Raw genomic sequence first — 19,361 nt, forward strand, 5'->3', positions numbered from 1 at the left:
CTGACTCAGAGGATTTAGGAATTACTTTTTTTTTCCCTGTCTGACCCTCTCTTTTCTTTTTTATTACTTGTTTTTAAGCAGAATGCAAGTAATGTTAAAATTTAAATGCACAATGTTTGAGTAGTTTGGAAGGAAACAAAACTGAATTCACTCATCCATGGTTTTTAGTCAGGAAAAAAACAGTTGAAAAAACGCTAGAAACTTTGATGCTAAAACTTCCACTTGATTGTGTAAAGTAATTTATTAGATATTCAGTTATTGTACATTAACACAGACTTCCATTGATTTGCAGGAATGGGGCTGTGTGCATTTGTAATATCAGACCAATTTGGCCTCCAGAAGCACTTAAAGAATTCTGGCTGTTTGGAAAATGGTGGTCAGTGTGCTTAGCTTGTGTAGATGTGTACACTTGTCAGCAAGGCTTTTCCCTCTTTTTCTCTTTACATGGCCTGTCTAAAAGTTAACAAGATTCTGGTATATTGTTGCAAAAGGTTTCTTGTAAACTGCAAAAAATGAGTGGCATTTTTTTCCCTGCTCTTCATTTTGATTAATGCAAAAATATCACTGATGTCAGAAAGTTTGAGCTAACTCCTGAGGAGATGAATGTGTGTCTGTGGTCAGATACTTCCAAACTGACTAGTACATGTGTGCTGTGGTGTGTTCAGGTTCTCAGCATCTGCCATCCAGAGCACCAGAGCTCCTCCTTTCTTCCTATTTCTGGAATTCTTAATCACAGAAACCACTGTGTGAGGATGCTGGTATTTTCCCTGATTGTCTCAGCAAGTGAGATTGGAAAATGTCTGGAATATTTATCTGAAAACAAAAACTCCTGACTTTCCCCTGGAGAAGAAAATAGTAGAATTTGTTCCTCCATATCCTTAAAACTTTAAAATATTGAGATAATTGTGGGGAACATAATTTGGTTGTATTAAATGTATGAAATCTCAATTTATTATTTAGCTTTAAAGTCTGTGGGCAAAATATAAATTATTTTTTTGTTGTTGTAGTTGTATATGCAAGTTTTCCAAATTGATTAAAACATTTGTACAGAAATTAAACAACAGTAACTGAACTAACTGCTTGGGAAAGGAGAGGAATAATATATCCTAACTAAGGTTTAGTGGGTTGTTTGTTTGTTTGGGTTTGGGTTCTCTTTGAGGGGAAGGGAGCAAGAGGCATTTTTTTAGTTGTTCTTTAACCTGAAACTGCCCGTGAACTAACTGGATTGAGAAGATAGCTCAGGTTTGACCTAAAAAAAGTAGTGAAATATAAGGTTTCAAGAACATTTCATTAGATTTGTAAATGCAAACACGAGAAAGGAAATATATTCAGAAATTGGGTCCATTTCCTTCTTAATTTTTAAATTTTATTCCGTCTTTCATCTCCCATATTCCTCTTATCTTCCTAAATATTGATTATTGAAATAATCCCTATGCTTGCACTGTATTTAGATTTTTTTAGCTGCTAATTGCTGAAACTTAAGAATTTACTAAGTAGTTTTCAAATGGCCCCCATCTTTTCAAGCTCTGGGGGTTTTTTTTGTGATATAACTGAGACACAAATGCTGCACAGAATTACCCATGCACAGAGAAACCTGCTAATCAATAGAAAACAGTACTGTCAATGATTAATAAAAGTGTCCTGAAAATCAATGCACAGCTGGGATTTAAAATGTTAGGGATTTCACCACTGTTTCAAGAGTCATCTACCAATCTCAGCTCCACCTTAGCACTGAAGTAATTTCATTTGGCAGGAATCAGTTAAATGTTCTAAGGTTTTTAAATCACAAAAGCATTTTTGCTGAAAAAGCTTTGTATCTGCAATCAAACATTCCACAGACTCGGCCATATTGCACACACTCATACACAAAGAGCACAATTACTGCATTTGATCTCTGCTCCTTATAGAAGACATAGGTGGAGAAAATTAGTGTACCATCTACAGCTGCTTCATCTGTAGCCCTGGTCTTGGCAATACTTACAGCAATTTCTGTGCTCACTAAAACACGTCTGCTTGTTTCAGTGCAATGATGGAGCTCTGGTTCCTCTTGCCCGATTATATTGCAGCACAATCCTCTTCCTGCAGCAACAGGCAGGTTACAAAGCATTGGAAAAAAGCAGCTGGTACAGGCCCAGCTGAGTTGCTGGTTCATGAGTGATATTGCACTGGAATTTTCCAAAATCTTACTTATGTCATTTACCTTACCAGACTGATGCTTTAAACAATGATGTTTTAAAAAATACCTTTCATCTGTGAAAGTCTCACATTTACTTTTGGGCCCTGATGTTTTAAATGAAATTCGTGAATTTTCTTCCTTTGCTTCTTTTCTTCAGAATTGTGTTCATTCAGATTAGAAGTTGATAACTCCTACAGAAACAAAACAGAGCTTTTTATTTTAGGAGATGGAGGGACGGTTGGTTTGCAAATGAAATAAGGAAAATAAATGGAGATTTTCCTGTGTACTTGAAAGCATTCCTTTGTCAGAAAATCCATTTCTCCTCCTGATCTATTTTTCTTTGAAGAAGAATTCTTTGCCTGACCTTTGCAGCCAGCTTCTGACCTCTTTTTGCCTCATTTTAATATGTGTGTGTACATGTATATTCAATGCTCAAAGATAGCATACTGATACTTCTTTTCTCATCTTTGTGCTAGATGGATAGATGAAGAGATCACATGCTAAGGATTTTCTTCTCCCCACCATGACCACTGTGAATATGTATACACATACACAGAATTCCATCTAAGTCCCTCGTGTCTGAAGATGTTTAAACAAGAAATAAAACCATAAAAGCCATAAGAAATAGAAAAAATACAAAAAATACATATAGGTTGGAAAATTGACATAAGTAGTTGGGCGGTTTTTCATCTCCTATTAACTCAGGTGTGTTTTATTGGTCAGACAAACTTAGTTAGCTAAGGACATTTCCAAACACAGTTATGCAAGTTGTGTTCTGCTTTGTTTTTTCTATGATTTTTATATTCTTGCCACAAGCATCTGCTAATAGAACCGGCCATTAAGTATGAATGAATAATAAAAGGCTGATAAGCTTTTTAAGAACATTTCTATTTTAGTAAAGAAAGTGAATGCTGCATCTTGGTTTTTGCTTAGTTAATCCTATTACTTCCTAAAATAATTCCTCATGAGTGGCCAGAATTAAATCTAATAGGAACAGCAAATGCCAGTTCAGTCTCACTTAATCTCATCCTAATCTGATGGTAGACATAGTGACTTGCTTCAGCATGACCTTCATGTGTTTCTTTGTTCTTAATTGGCTAATTGTGTTTACTTGATCAAACAATATTATACCAAATCTGGAGCACAAAAGTTAACCTTCTTGGTTTTAAGCTTTATTATTATAGAATTTGAGCTTTCACAGAGAAGCAACAAAGAAGATCTGAGGTACGTTAGTCATGTTTTTGGAAAACTGAAGAGAAAAGAGCTGGAGGGGCATCAGTGATGAAACTGGCACTGATACTTGCTGAGAGCCAAAGCAGTTCAACTTTTTTTTTGAAAGCACCGTTTTAGTTCCTAGGTGTCCTTTCAGATAGCTTTTTTCTTATGAAAGAAAAAGAGAAAAGAGAGATTTAAAACACTTTCCACGGGGAAAGAGCTATGTAAGTTAATGAAAAGGTATAAAGTTTTTAACTTTCATTGCCATATTACATTAATATGATCTTCAAATCTGAATGAGTTAATTGGCTTAACATGGGGTTAAATAGCATTTTTTGAACTTGACCACATGTTAGAAAAACAAAAACAAGGCGAGAAACTGCAATACGGTGTACAAATTAGTGGAAGAGTTGGGAAAAGAAGGTAAACCTTTCCTGAATCTAACATATAAGCCTCATTTAATAAATCTTAAATAATCATATACTTTCTCTCTTAAAAAAAAAGTCATATTTTCACATACTGATATTCTATTGACATTGCAAGTAATGCTTTTAATCTGAAAATTTTATCTGATTTTTTTCCCTGAATTTCCATTGGCAGATTTGGTCATTTTAATGTTATTTCCCTTTCAATACTGATCTCAATTTTCAAAGTAATCTCAAAGCAATTTGAAATTGTAATTGCTAGTACACTTAATTTTTTCCTGCCCACCCCCCAATATTTCTTAATGTTTAAGAGGAATAGTAATATAGCAAATGATAAAAAAAATCCTTTAATTTTGGGTGAAACAATTTCCACTTCATTCCCTTACAAATTTATATTGGGAAATTAACAGCTAAAAGTGACAAAACCATTTGATCATGTGAAGGCTAAATTATTGTAAGAGCTCTTCATAAACAAAGAAGGCAATAAGTATTTTTGAGTGGCTTTAGAGACATTCATGCAGCTTCTATGATGTATGGGTAATACAGATAAAATCAGACTAGTTTTTTTTTTACTAATGTCAGGATTTGGTCTTAGGAAAAATGATATTAATACTGATGCCAATCTTGCTTTTTTTATAAAAAATCCATTTGATTCTTTTTTTTCAGAAGGCCTTTTACAACTTAGTGATCACACTAGATCTAATTAGTCATAATTTCTTGCTTCTAAAATTTACATGCACAATAGCTTATTTCCAGAAAAGTGAAAGACTCGTTAATCAAGAAAAAACCCCAACAAACAAACAAACAAGCAACAAAACAACAACAACAACAACACAACCCAGAAGAGTCAGTTGTTGGCTAATGGGGTATCTGAAAGAAAAGTGTATCAAATTAAGTCCTCAAGGAAACCAGAGTCTACATTCCTTTCTTAAAGAAATTTTAGGATAAAAATTTCCAAGAGAAATCAAAACAAGCAAACTAGATGCTGCTATGCAATCCTTGGTGTCAAATCTGTCACCTAATTAACATTCTCATTCAGGGCCGCTTCATTCTCTGTCAATATCCCAGTTTGTTTTGCCCATAACTTGATCCCCTCCCCTTCCATGAGCTCACTGTTAACAGGGTGAGACATGGAAAATAAACCATTTGTGGGGGGAAGAATGGTGTTCTTCTCTTTAAAACTGAGGATATTATTACTTACTGCAGGATGTACACAGGGGTTTTGAGTACTTAATTCCTTTCTGGATCACTTAAATTAATAATATTCATAGTGTAACTGGGTAGCTCCTATAGCCATGCAAAACTGTCTGGACATGACAGACTGTAGTGAGTTTTAGTTTCATCGGGAACTCTTAGTTTTCCAGTGAATTTTGAAATTGACATTCTCAGTGGCTCTAATTTGTAAGATAAAGCAGTCCTCTTTTATGTAAAAAAATCCAGACTCAAAAGGAACCTGCAAACAGAGACAATAAAAAAAGCAAAAGTACAATCTCTCTAGTGTCATCATAAGAAGTTGAAAAACGCCTGGGATCTATGTGCCTGTCATTGGTTTTGGTTTGGTGCTGTGGCAGTGTAGAAGGCCCATACCAAATCTAAAGCATTCTAAACATGAGTACATAAATGTGGCTTGACTGTAGGATGTACTTGCATCCAGTCTCCACCTCAAAGACATTTAGTGTTAACATTATTCAAATGAGTCAGAGCCCTCCACACCAGCAGGGGATTTAGATATGTATTCCGCACCTTCCAAACCCTCCATAATTTGTACTTGAGGGCCAGAAGGCGAGGAGAATTTTGTGGGAAAAGATTGTTGCTATTTTCCTCTAAGACGTGGACGTTCCACGTTCTACCAGAGGACTTTCATACAACTCTGCTGGCAATGCTTCCTCCTGACTGAGGGGCTGTGTCAGGGCTGGATGGCACACAGGAGCAACAGCTGGGGCGCCAGACATATAAAAGTACCCTCTTTGTCCTCCACAGAGTGAGCAGAGAGCCACCAGGAAGCCCTGCAGAAAATCAAAATCATCGGGAGTTGTTGGGAGAGCTAAAAGTAGTGTTAGATTTTTTTTTTCTAAGATGGATTTACTGGTAAACATGGGCAGAATGATAAATGGTTATCTATGCACTGGTTTTCAACCACACATACCCTGACCAAGAGTTCAATTACTCTGGAGCCTATAAAGAATTCTTTAAAATGAAAGTTCTTTCCCTTTTTCTTCAGAATTCGTCTGACTAACATAATTCATTAGAAGAACAAATAGTGTTTCAGGTGAATTAAAGTTGCTGTTTTGCTTAAGTTTGTTCCTTCCTCATTTTTCTTGTCATGGAAATATTTCTCCCGCAGAAAATTGTTAACAATATATTTTACCTTAATAATGTTTTTCTATAAATTTTATGAAGTGCTATTTCACTCACTTTTTTAAAATTAGAAAATTACCATAGAAACTGTTACATGCTTTAAAAAAGACATCAGTATGGTAAGGAGAATGTAAAAATAATGCCCACCATTCAACAGAAGAAAACACATTTCTGTTCCATCATTTACCTAGCTAATTTTGCTTCCTATTAAAAACAAATGTTTTTGCTAGTAGTTCATCTTGGTAGCCTCATTTGGTTTACATTACAGCAAGTAAGAGCCTCTTCTGACTGTAAACAGTGGATCTCAAATGACGGCACTGGAAGTGACCTCCAGAGGTCCTCTTGTCCAAGCTCTCCACCCCAAGCAGGGTCAGCCAGACCCAGCTGCCCAGATGGCTGCTTAATACCTCCAGAGGTGGAGACTCTACAGTGTCCTTGGGCAACATGCTGGAGTGCTCTGTCACCCTTATAGTAAAAAAACCCCACAGCATTCTCATGGGGTAAAGTGATATTTTGAAAGAGAGATCATTAAGGTAAAGACTAAACACTCATCTGTGGGTACCTTAGGATGTTCTGCATCTTCATTTCTTGTTCAGTTCAGCAGAAGCTGATAGAGTTGATATATATTCAAAACTTCAGAAAAGCATTTCTTTACATGTCAGAAACAAATCCTTTGCATTTGACACCCTTGTTTGTGTCCACTTTAAGGGCTCAAGATCACAGGTACTCCAATGTGTGCACTTGGGGCATGTAGGTGCCTTATTCTGATTGTGCAAAATTGAAAGCCAGGATACATCTAATTTGAAAATACAGCTTTTAGAATCAGAGTAAGTGTTTAACATTAAAAGTTCATCAGCTCCATGATCTTTTCTGTGTTGGTGGCACAACAATTATTTTTGGAGGAACAGCATGAGATGTCATAAACACAGGGTTATGACTTCCCTCAGCTGAAGGAAAAGCTGATTTGTGAGGGAGAAAGCTATTCAAACACTAGCATCTTTAATAATAGCAAGAGGAATAAAGAATGCTGATATCAAAGGAAATTATTTTTATACAAATGTGTTTTGGTTGTGGGGTTTTTTTTGATGCCCTCAGTGGGAAAAGCTTCTTCATAGGAAATTGAAGGAATTAGTTTTCTTTTTTTAACATTTGTTTTAAATTTATTTTTTAGAAATTCTTCTGTGTTTTTCATCTTCAAAGAAATTAAATACAAAAAGGGAACATAATGGATTCTATAAAGCTCACATTAGTAATCATGTGTTTGAAATAATGTAATATTGACATAATTCACTAATCCTGAGCAAAATAATATACATTGAGTCTAAAAACTAAAGACTGAATCCCAGGGTTTCTCATCAGAGCTGTGAGTTATGGTTGGGAGTTTCCTTTGAACAAGGACTACGGGGAACTATTCTTGGTAAATACTTTATTTTATTCAGTTTTTATATATGAGATTTTTCCTCTTAATTGGCATGTTCAAGTTTGTGTGGAAAAAACCATCAAACATTTTACATTAAGACATTTTAGCCTTTTATTCCAAAACTCTTTCCTTTGGCTAATTATTATTTATTTTTCTAAGCAAGCATGTGAAGGCACCAAAAATCATTAGGCAGAGTACTCTGTAGCCAGATGAGTAGAAGGGAAGTTTAGCTATCCCATTTAAAAGGTGGATTCTCTCACACCTGCCTGCACACCTCAGGGATCAGGGCTGTGCTTACCCTGCTGCACAGAGGGGAACAGTGGACTCCACCAGTGCTAAAGGAGGGGAGAGGAACCACACAGCTGAATAACTACAGTCTTCAATGGGAATAAGCATTTCTACTTTCTTATTTTCATTTTTTTTTTTTAATATCTTTCACTCAGTTCCCAGAAACCGGTTGATTTCTTGGGCACATTTTTGGAAAGATAGGGTTAGAGGAGAGATTTACTCAAAGGTTTGAAGGAGAGAAGAGTTTAGCTGGTAGACAAAAGCTAACATGGCTGAAGTGAAAGGAGTGGTAGCATTAATGTTGACAGTAGGAGAAAGAGCTAGCACGTGCACAGAGCTGAGAAGGTAGTGCATTTGCTTTTGAAGAGAACAGTGTTCATAAGCAAGGAAAACCCAGAGCTGAAAGCTGAATGTGTTATACATGACAATATATTATAAGTAATAATATAAATTTATAATATTTATTACAAATGAAAATATAAATATAGCATAAAACATTTTGATATATATTTTTAATATAAACATATTTTTATATTTCTCATAAAATTCTGGAAGGGAGGCTATTTATATTCAGTGGTCAAAATGAAAAGCTACAAGTCCCCTCACCTCATTGAAAACTATTCATCAATGTCCAAAAAGTGTCAGTATCTGTGATTATGGTTTTGAGAAGTGCTGGGAAGGCATCATATATCAGCCCATTTTGATCAATGGTTATATTGCCTTCAGTTATAAACTACAGCAGTTCTTTTTCCAGCTGCAGGAAGGAACTTAGCACGAAGCAGCTGCTATTATAAGATTTTCATGTGAATTGGTGCTGCTCCCATTTTAGCACACAGCCTTTGGATAACATTTGGATAATCAATCTTTTGGCAGCTTATCTAAACCAAACCCAATGTGTTGAGATTTGCCCTTCACCATTGATGTAAATTTGTTTTATTAGTCACATCAGTTAGAGTACTTTTAATTATCATCATTATTCAGTAATAACCTCATGTCTGACAAGAGAAAGGATACCAATGGATATTGAACCTCTTCTCCAAGAGTAGGAAGGTTATTGAGTGCGATCTATTTTAGGAAGAGGAAAAGAGCAGCTGAAAGGCAATATTCAAAGCCCTTCCTAACAGATTTATAGCTTAGCAATAGATTAATAGCTATAAAGATAAACACATGTGTGGATCCCAAATTCTGATAAGACTTTCCTGGTTTTGGATTCCATTTAAATGTGTATCTTTATCAAAATTTTACAAAGAAGAGAAGTTTTTTAAAGTCGCACCTGCAGTACTTCTGAAGTTTCACTTGATGCACGTGATTAAAAAAAAAATTTACTGAGGACAAGCTTTCTCCATGGGAGTACAATGAAAGAATTGACAAAACCAATTTCACTCTAATTTGAGAATGCAGCGGTAATAACTCTCTGCTGAACCTGATCTGTCTCACCTTGTACCCTACTGTGTTAGGGGTGGGGAAAGTATGTGTTTGAGCACATGTCTAATGGGCTTGAATGGTGTAGGACTGAAACCTATTCTGGTAATGGAGCTTTGTAAAAGGCTCTATGGGTTTTGAACCTGGCACTTTTCCAAAGCAGAGGGGCACTGTGGTGGCTTGTTTGTCATTTCTGCACACTAAATAAAAATGAAATCAGACTCCACAGTAGCTCCTTCCCAGATCACATTTGAGAATCACAGAAGCCAACTAGCAGGGAGCAGCAATGAAGGAAATTGGAGGCCAAAGGGTTTATTCCAAATATACTGGAGATGCTCCCATGAGAAGCAGAAGAGAGCAGCTGAACTAGCACAAGGTATAACAGAATAGTCAGTAGGAAGAAGAGTGTTCAAATCACTAATGCTAGAGGTGAACAAATTAGTGTACATAGGTTTGTATGTGATAAATTTCACTTCTGTTTGTGAGTTGTTAGGAAATGGTTTGTCAGAGGTTGATATTTCTTGCTGCAAACAATGCACAAATTTGTGCAGCTAAAAAGGAATGGAGTCCAGGCTAAATATGTGCATTGAAAAGGGTATAAACATTTTGCCATTTTTTTTCTACTTCAGAGAGGTTTTGAACAGCTAAAAAGGCAAACCTTCCAAGACATGGCACACTGCAACAGTGCTTTTCACTCTGCTAAGCACAGAAGTTCCAGTCCTGCCAGCACTAAATCCAGTGGAATGAACCATGCCCTGAAGCTGATCTTGCAGCATACAAACCTTCATACTCCCACCATGCAAAACAAGAGAAGCTCATCACCTCATTTGAACCCAAGCCTCTTCCACTTTTACAGATGCCTTCCTGGACTTCAGGAGTTTTTTCTTTGTCTGTACTTTCTAATGGCAAAGCTGGACTAAACCAAATGTTTTACAGTTTTTTTAGCTGGCAAAGCCAAACAAATCTTAAGGTCAAGGTCCAGGAAGCAGAATGCTATCAACAGCCCTTTACTAGGCTAGTCAGAACTAAATGTTAAGTCCTCCATTGCTCCAGATCTTAGGGATCATGGATAATCAGTCATCTCCAGTCTACCACAACCACTCAGAAAATAAGCTGTCCTTCATGCTGCTTTTTCTCTTTTTCATATAAACTGGCAAGTTTGTGTGGACAGTTACTGCATTCAGGGAATCTATTAATTGAAAATGACAGCTTCAGGGAAAAAATGGATATATTTCAGTCCAAATGGGAAAAATATTAGTTTTAGTTTTGAAAACCTAACCCTTTAAATAACTGGAGTGATGATTTTTTTTTAAAAATAGCCATCGTTTCTTTAATATTAAGAACTTGAATACTTTGTTGAGTTACACATTTTATTTGGGTCAAAAAAGAAAGAATTTATTCTTGGTTTTTTTCCCGTCCCTAAACCAAGAAAAGAAATACTCAGAAAACTTCAGTACTGCTGTAATACCAGACCCTGTCTAGTGTTAAAAGAACTCACAGACTGAATATCCCATCACATGGCAAAAGATGGAATTTTATACCTGCTAGCATTAAGTTGACCCTTTATTACAGATGGAGCTTACTGTTATAATACCACGTCAATGTTCTTTCTTTTGTCCTGTCTGCATTAATTGTGGAGCCCTTTTGAAGAAAGGAGCATGGTGCCAATTACCACAAAAAATGTATGAAATTCTGATTCATACCTGTGATTCAGGGGACCATACTTATGTTCGGTTTCTTTGAGAGCAAAAATGAAGGGGAGATTGACGTTTTATTCCGCCTCTCTTTTAGATGGAAGTAAATTAGTGCGTTATCCACTTCTTGACTGACTCATAGAAATCTTATTTCAGATCATAATGTTGTGCTCTTTGTGACAGAGACAGAGTTATTTTCTACAGGTCTCTGTGAAAAAAAATCATGAGCCAACCCTTAACTCCACTAGGCTTGCCTGCTGTTGCATTTTTTGTTACCATTTTGTAGTACTGACCTTTCTGAACAGAGCCAGTAATTTGCATGAAAATTAGGGTTCTGGACATGATCCCCATTCCAGAAGTAGTGCATGAAATACTGCTGTGCCACTGACTTGTGAGCTTACAAGTCATTTTCTAAGGCACTGCAGAAAACACCGTTGCAGAAAGAGAGTGGAAGCGGAGAATGGTGCAGTAAATAATGTTAGAAAACTGGCAGAGGAAGAGAACTTTAATTTTCTAGCCCATTTTTTTTACCTTTTTTTTTGTGAGTTGTTTTGTTAATCTTATTTTGTCTATAAGCTAAGCAACCATTAAGTTTTCCCATTAGTTCTTGCTTTCAGTGACCACAGATGCCTGTTTTTTAATGGCAAATTCAAATGCAGTAGAAGAATGCAGTCACCTTTGCCTTTCTCCACTCCAATTTGTTTCCAATGTAGCAGTTAGAAGTAGAGAAATCATTGAAGAAACACACAAGCACAAAGGAAATGCAGGGCAGGAATTAAGGTCAATGATTATCTGCTGCTTCTACAGTCATTTTCACCTTTACAGAATGAGCCCAAGTAGTGCTAAATCACTATCAGGGCCAAGCAGTATCCATTCATATCCACTTCGCACTCGCACAAGTCACTCCACGAGGTGGAAGGTACTCGAGGATCAGGGCCCTAATCTCTTTATCCCAGTCAATTCATGACGTGCCGTGGACAAATTGCCAAGCTGCTGCCCACTCCTGCTGAGCCCGCAGAGGGCTAAGCCGTGCTGTGAATGGAACATATGGCCCTTCTGACAGCACTTAGGCTGTAATCAAGTCTCAGCATGACAGAAGGATATCTCTTAGATCCATTATATATAGACTTCAGCTCAACCCTTCCTGTTTGTTGCTCTGTCTTTTATAAATGAGGAAGGATTTTCAGTTTGAAAAGCAGGATGCACATTCCTGTGCATTGTGGTCTGAAACATGCCATGTCTTTGCATGCACAGCGATGCTCTGCAAGCATGGCAGAGCAGGTTACTAAGCCTCAGTTTTCTGCAAACACTGTATTACTCAAAGGGACAGGCACTGACAGCCCTTCTGGATTCTAATGAGCCCCCAAGTTACCAGGCAAAGACAGCATTTTTGTGGTCATTTGGTGGTCACAGAACTGCATACAAGATAAGGTCTCAAAGTTGAAAAAGCCAAGTGAAAATCCTTAGTTCAAAAGTATAGAATCACAGAATCATAGAATGGTTTGGTTGGAAGGGACTGTAAAGGTCATCTAGTTCCAACCTCCCTGCCATGGAAGGTTATACCTTTCCACAGTTTTGTGGCTTTGTCTAATCAGAACTGAATGCTAAATTCTCAACTGTCAGAAAGGCCATACCTTTCCTGGCCATTTCCTAGCCATTCCTTTGGGAGAGGAGATGCTCAGATTTCAGCATTCTGCAAGGTTAAACTGATCTGATGCATGACTAATATTGAAGGTTCCCAAAAGCTTGTAGAGGCTTTTAAAGACAAGAAGCCACGAGGAAGGATGAAGGTCTCTTCCACACTGACTCACCTCCTGGCAGCTGGACATTAGAATGACCTATGTTCTCCCTTCACAGAGGTTCTAGTTGGGGCCAATGGTCAGTTTTAGTGCTGTTTCCCTTGGACAACATCTGAAGCAGAGTGAAAAGGAAGTCATGGATTTCTCCTCAACCAGTCAACTATAATGAATGTGCCAGGGCATTTGAAAGTACTATACTTCCAAGGCAGCTTGGTGCTCAGTCCGGATTTCCTCCAGTTTCCTCCATAGGATGGTGCAACTTTGTGCTGCCTTTTGCTGTGGGCTGTGGCCAAAACCACAATGTAGCAGATAAATAGAGTTTTGTTTCTCCTTCTACACAAGCCTGCACTGGCAATGCAAGTTCTCCTAAGTGCTCCTAAGGGTTTCAAAAGATGAAAGAAATTATGCCCTATCCAAATATAAACATAGAACACAAGCAGATGAGGTTGTCAATTCAGTACAATTAACTATCCACTCTGTGATACTTTCGTTTGGTGATCTATTTTTAGAAGGCAATCCAAAGGGAAAGGGAAAATATTTAAAATAAAACAAGGGGATCAGACAGGAACAAAAAATATAGGGAAGAAATAAAGCAATGGTGGACTTAAGGGGATAAAATCAAATAAAAACATGCAGAGGGGCAGTTCACAGTGGTGCCATATGTCAGATAAAGCTAACCACAGTCTTACCTACATGATGTTCTCTGACTGCTGGTTGATGGTAGAAGAAATGAGGTAGTGATAAACCCTTTTAGAAAAATATGAAAGGGTATTAGAAAATTATTTGGAATGAGGAGCTCAGAAAGAATTTTTCTTTCTGCAAGTACTTGTGTCTACATTACTAAAAGCCATTTGGAGCACTAACCGTAATGAGGGCCTCACAGTAGAGATGTTTCAATAAAAAGGACTTTGAGCAAGATGGAGTACTCGGTGGCATGAAAGTTGGATGTGTCATGGTGAGTTTGCCCTGGAGTGCCTGTTCAAACCTGGAGTGGAACAATTAGAAGGTGCTGTAAGAATAATCCCAAAAGGCTTGTGAAGATCAGAAGAAACTATTCCAGAGCATTTGTGGCCACAGGCCATAACACAGAATGAGAGTGATTCTTGCTCATTGGTGACTGACAGAACTGATGCAGATTTTGACCACATCAAATAGGAATAATGAAATATATTGCTAGTGCTTCTGGGCTCAGGCCACTTCCCCTCCTCATCCTCCAAATATGACCTTAAGAAAAAGGTGAATGTGCAGAGCAGGGAAGGAGACACAATTCCCATACAAGCTATTTATCTACCCTAGCTTTCTGGATGACTTTAATGAGGATTGTTCTAACACTCCAGGGGAAAGAGCAATTGAATGAAGCCACACTTACCCAGCAAAATGGGAACAGAGACATTAATCTGTTTTTTGTGTGGTGATCACAAATGACAGATCTGACCTTTCATGAACTGCAGTTATGGGCAGGTCTGCAGAGCCTAAAATTGGATTGGACAGCATGTCTGCTCAAGCTAATAATGCTGCTGGTACTTGTCAGTGGCCATGTCATTCCTGCTCTTGTGAACTGTGAGCATAAACTTTGGTCTGGGGAAACTTAGTGACCCTCAGAGAAGCAAATTCACAAAGCCTTACCAACATAAAATGACCACTGGTGAATATTGATCTGTTGAGATATTTTGAGGCAATCCTGTCTGGGTAAGAATGCTGTGATGTGAAGTCATTGATAGAATTACGTGGCTGAGGAGTAACCTTATTGAAGAGGCACCTGAGTCTTTGTAGAAAGATCAGTGCCTGGAAGAAATGCTTGAAACAGAGGACTGTGTCTATATTTGATGATTCAAATTTTACCTGATACAGGAGGAAGTAGGAACTGATACAATATCAAAAGGCTTAAGTACAGACATCCCACTTTGTACATGAAACTTAAGTTATTTCTACCAAAAGAGGAAAAAAATCCAGCAAACCTCCAAGGAAAGGTGCTGGGGAAAGAAAGAAAAACAAGCAAGTTATTATGAGAAAATGCCTAGAAGGAAATAATTTACAGAACTTTGAAATTATTTTCTGATTGGCAGTAAGTTTCCACTGTTGACTTAGTACCATTTTTCATTACAAGGTAGTACCTTTCCCTACAATGCTCTGATACCCAGTCCAAAATATATATCTCAATGTATACTCTTTTTCCAGTGTTGCAATCTTTGAAACTACCTTCTGCTTCATGTGGGTTATATATGTTGGTGTCCTAGGTTACAATATAGATGTATTCAGTATTCTGTTACCACCAGCTGTGGGCCATTAGCTGTTATCTCCTGCTATGACTCAGCCCTGATAACAGACCATGGGCCATCAAGAAGCAACTGCATGACTCATGGAATTATCTCATCCTATTGTGAGATGCTCCACCCAGGAGGGAGGAGCCAAGCATTCCCACCTGGATAGAACCTGGGCTTTGGAACTGCCCAAATTAGCTCTGTCTAGTGGGTTCCCAGAGGACAAGAGCTACCACTGGACCTTCAGCTGGAGACCAGACCTTCCATAGGATCACTGCTTCAACTGAACTACTTCATTTGGACTGCTACCACCACCCTAACAGGGTGTCAGGTTGTATCTGACTTTGTCAGTGCTTTTCCTTGTATTATTACACTTATTTTTAATTTTCCTATTAAATTTTAATCCTGACTTACGATCTCCCACTGGTTCGTTTTCCAACTAATACAGTTTGGTTCCAAACTGCCAGACTGGATTTCAAGAAGCTCTTAGAGATTTGGTAACTTGCAGCTAAAATGGCAGAGGACTTAACTGTGGAGCTTGTATGCATTCATTTACTGATAGAACAGTATCAGGAGTCAGCAACTGCTTCTAAGAGACCTGTCCAGGCATTAGAAAAAACAATGTAGGGCAAGTTGTTCAGAGGCTGGATTCCTATACACACTTTTGAAAACTACCTAGAAAAGTAAGCCTACAAATCACTGATCCCCACTTGTGATGTGTTTTTGCAGCTGTCTCCAATTATTCTATGACAGATGCAGCTGTCATAAGTTTTTTGCTTATTTATGGATTAAGTCTTTCATCCATCAGCAGGACAACTGTCTCTATACAGTACTTCTGAATGTAAAAAAAAAAATGTTATATATCAGATCTAGGACATATCAGATGTAATCTCAATAATCTTGCCATGTTTGCTTTACAGAATAGAATCTTAGAATTATTTTGCTTGGAAAAGACCTTTAAGATAATTGAGTCCTACCTTTAACTTGGGACTGCCAAGTCCACTACTAAACCATGTCACTAAGTGACACATCTGCATGTCTCATAAATCCCTCCAGGAATGGTGACTCAACCACTTCCCCGGGCAGCCTGTTCCAATGCTTGCAAACCCTTTGTCTGAAGATTCAATCTAAACCTCTCATGGCCCAGGTGTAGGCCATTTCCTCTTGTGCTATCATTTGTTACTGCCAAAGAGTATGCCCATCCAATCCTTGAGCAGTTTCTCTAGGAGGATGCTGTTGGAAATGGTGTCAGAGGTTTTACTGAAGTCCAGGTAGACAACACCCACAGCTTTTCCCTTGTTCACCAAGTGGGTCATACTGTCCTTCAAGGAGGTCAGTCAAGCAGGACCTTCCATGAGCCCATTCTGGCTGGGCCTGATCCCCTTGTTGTCCTGTGTGTGCCACACAATGGCACTCAAGGTGATCTGCTCCATGACCTCTGCTGGCACTGAGGTCAGACAGACTGGCCTCTAGTTCCCCAGATCCTCTTTTCAGTCCTTGTATTTATCACAATGGCTGGTGTCAAGCTAGCTTGGACCTCTCTGGTTATCTAGGATTGCAATAAATGATGGAAAGGGGCTTGGTGAGTACTTCTGCCAGCACTCTATGATACATGACTACCCCAATGCTTCTCCTTCCTTTTCTCTCCTTTCTCAGGTGTCAATAGCTATCCATTGCAGCACCCAGTTGTGCAAGTTGTCCCACCAGGTTTCTGTGAAGGTAGCTAGGCCATAGTTGAATTGCTGCACAGTGACTTCTAGCTCCTCTCGTTTGTTGCTGCATGCATTGGTGTAGATTACATGATGAATTATACATTTTGTTATCATGAGAAAAGAAATGAAAAACAAACTCAAGATATTTATATACCCCAGTTAAAAATGTTGCTTGGCTTAACTTTCTCAACATTCCTTCTAGTATTGTGAGTATCTCTTCCCCAGGTTGGCATCACTACAGTAGCAGAACCATTATGAGGTGCAGTTTTGCCAATGTAAATTTGTTTTTGCTGGCTTTGATTATCATGTTTGAAAGCCATGTTTTCAGAAGAAACAAACAAGCAAGCAAAAACTAGCTATTGGTGGATGCCATATTTTTGCTAGAGCTGGATGAATGTAGATGAGCTTTTGAAAGAAATCTTGCAAAAAAAGCATATGAATGTGTTTTCACTCTGGAACAGAAAGCAGTACTCCCATCCATTCTAATTCTGTAAAAGTATAATTCTTCAGGAGAAGAGAGCATGCATTCAGTAAAATTCTTTTCCTTGTGTGACTGAGAAAATTTACACCTAAAAAAGTTTCCAATAATAAAGTATTTTGAAATTATATGGCATTTTTACACTATGTAATTTAATATATCTGTTTTCATTAAGCAGTCAGTCCTAATAAGTGCTCCTCTGAAAGACAAGTATCTTCACTCCCTTGCTGCTTCCTTACTGCTGCTTCTGTGTTAATTCTTCTACACCATTTTGATTTTCTCTGCATTCATACATTTATTTAGAAAGATTTTCATTTTTTATGCTCTCTCCTAACCATCCCACCCAAAAGTAAATTTTTATAATTTTCAAAGAAATCTATGTGCCACACAGCTCAAAACAAACATGGCAAAGATTCGAGCTGCTTGCAACAGGTAAAAATGTTCCAATTTCTCTGGCTGTCCTCTGCATTTCCATTAAATGATTAAAGGCTGTATTTTCGTCCTAAATTTCCAAAATAATATCTTGTTTATGTTTTCCCATTAGAGATAAAAGTTCCACCTATTTGTCATTAGAAATTTGTCAGCCAGCCAATTTTGTCATGGCTGCAGAGGGCTGAGATCAGCAAAATTAAACTGCTTTTATTTGTGTGTTTTTAATAAATTTCTACAGCAAGAGAAGTAGCATATTGCATTAAGTAGGAGTTTTATCTCTGTAAGTATTTTTCTCATTATCAATTCAGTGGCTAATTTTACAGGCAGAGGTGTTGATTCTCTGAATTGCAATTCATCTTCCTTGAGTTTATCTGCCATAGGCAAAATAAATGCCCCAGGTATTGTTAGGGTTTTTTGGCACAGTTCTAGTGTACACTTTATGGACTGATGTGCTAATTTTCATTAGTTCAGATAAAAGAAGATAGTTTGGCATGTGGCCTCTGTAGTTCAAAGCCAAGTTATCTTAAGTTTAAGAGAAGACAAAAATTGTTCCTCATTTTTATGTGGTAGTGTTATGGTGCTAAATGGGGTGAATGCAGAATATATCCCTGAAATATCTGGGAAGGAAAGTCTGCATTTTGGATAGCTGGTCTATTACCACTAAAACCCATACTTGAATCAGCACTGGGTAAGAAATATTATACTTCCTTATGAGTATTTTCAAGATGAGCAGAAATTGAGAACAACAAATTATGATGAAAACTCATTTTTTAAGAATTGTCCAAAGCCCAAAAATTTTGAGTTGTGAAGTAATGTGTGATAGCTTGCATTAATGATATAATTTAGTTTTGACAATTTCAACCTGTTTCAATTTGATTTCCCAGAAATATTTTACTGTTTCTGCCCTAAGTTATATTTTGGACTGAAAAATGTTTTGACCTGAAAATTGGAACCAGTTTATAAAGAGGAAAACAGCATGTCACATTTTAATACATATTTTTCATTACAAATGTTGCTTGATTGGAATGAGTACTATTCTGTAGTTTTTCATACTAAAAAATAAAATCCAACAAACAACAATTCCCAATTCTTTGTGTTATCCTCTATTCCTTATACTATGAGGGAGCCAAAGGCAGTTGCTAGGAACAAGGGTCTGCCTAATTTTTAAATGTTGCAATAGATACTTTTAAGATCAGCTGAGAAAGTCTTACTTTCCTTCTGAGATGATCCTTGCTGTGCCATCTGTAACTGAAGTTAAAATAATGCAGCAAGTGGAGGTAGAGTTCCTTCACTGCTTGGGCACATTACCCTTTCTGCATCATCTGAAAGTTGTCATTCTGTGCTGTCTGACAGCACCATCTGGTTCAGAATAAAATATCTCAGATCTGGCCATTTCTGCAGTTAGATGTGCTGCCACCAAATATAACATGGGTCGCTTTTGCCTTTGTTCTACATCTGATATTATAATGCTGATGAGGCATCTTCAGATGATCCAAAACCCCAGACTGTTTAAACAGAAGCAATGAAGAATTCACATCAGAAACAGAGAAAAGCAAGCAAACAAAATTCAATAGGCATCTTCTGGTTAGCTGGAAAAGAAGGGGATACACAGTATGCTCTGCTGTCATTTTCAGAGAGTACAGGATAACCTTTGCCATCTGAGGAGAATTCTCTGGAGCTC

General features: G+C 37.6%; 1 long non-coding RNA gene across 1 annotated transcript; it reads right to left on the minus strand.

Moving 5' to 3' along the window:
* Positions 1-3,326: 3,326 nt before the first annotated feature.
* Positions 3,327-14,824, minus strand: LOC146441934 (uncharacterized). The gene is made up of 2 exons (XR_014850085.1): positions 12,810-14,824; positions 3,327-3,549 (listed from the first exon to the last, which is right to left on the minus strand). It is a non-coding gene; the product is annotated as an uncharacterized LOC146441934 (long non-coding RNA).
* Between the last annotated feature and the right edge of the window lie 4,537 nt (positions 14,825-19,361).

Source organism: Lichenostomus cassidix, chromosome 2, assembly GCF_008360975.1.
Source record: "Lichenostomus cassidix isolate B80296 chromosome 2, HeHo_3.0, whole genome shotgun sequence".
Taxonomy (NCBI): Eukaryota; Metazoa; Chordata; class Aves; order Passeriformes; family Meliphagidae; genus Lichenostomus; species Lichenostomus cassidix.